The following is a 978-nucleotide window of genomic DNA, read 5'->3' as shown; positions in this document are numbered from 1 at the left end:
TCTCAAAAATAAATAAATAAATAAATAAACTTTAAAGTCTCCTTTATCATATAAAGTGGATTCCAGGGTATAGGTTGGATCTCTTTGAGGGCCATTTTTCAGCCTACCATATTCAGGCAGGGGAATTTTTTGCAGTGAGTAAATTATTTTCTCTTGATCCATAGTGAAGATTTCCTTTCTCAGACTGTGCTAAGACCTGATCCTAACTATTTTGGAGGCACTGGGAGACGTGGAAGAAGTTCTGGAGGAGGACAAGAATCATCTTGTGAGAACTCTTCCTCCTATAGGCTGTTTGTATGGTCTTCAGGCAAAAGGAGGTTGCTCGTTTCTAGCAAGGGGAAGGGATACTTCTGCCCCAGTGAGTGAATTCAGGGGAGTCTGAGGATTCAAAATTCTCATATTCATCCATTCAAACAAGACTCAAGGTCTCACTCCTTCCCTGCCAGGGTCTGTAATTTAGCATAGGAGACCTACCTAGGCTACACGTGTTGCCTCCTTAGTAGCTCTCACACCCTTACAGTTAAGTCCCAGGCCTGATTTTCAACACCGTGTGTCTATGGTTGTAGAAGATTAATGTCTCATTAAATGTTGCCATGGAAGTTTTTCGGCTTTTACAAAATAAACCCTAAGTTGATAGTTGACTAACCTGGACCTATCATTCCATTTCTTCCAGGCTTCCAAGGAAGTTAACAAAAGCTATCCCTATTCTTAAAACTCCAGGCCAGACACAGTGGCTCACGCCTGCAATCTCAGCATTTTGGGAGGCCGAGGCTGGAGGATTGCTTGAGCCCAGGAGTTTAAGACTAGTCTGAGCAACATAGCAAAAGCCCATCTCTACAAAAGTAAAAATTAATAAACATATGTGTGCATGTGTCTTTATAGCAGCATGATTTATAATCCTTGGGGTATATACCCAGTTATGGGATGGCTGGGTCAAATGGTATTTCTAGTTCTAGATCCCTGAGGAATCGCCACACT

The sequence above is a fragment of the Colobus angolensis genome, unplaced genomic scaffold (genome assembly GCF_000951035.1).
Source record: "Colobus angolensis palliatus isolate OR3802 unplaced genomic scaffold, Cang.pa_1.0 Scaffold267, whole genome shotgun sequence".
Classification (NCBI taxonomy): Eukaryota; Metazoa; Chordata; class Mammalia; order Primates; family Cercopithecidae; genus Colobus; species Colobus angolensis.
This window is presented reverse-complemented; position numbering follows the sequence as displayed.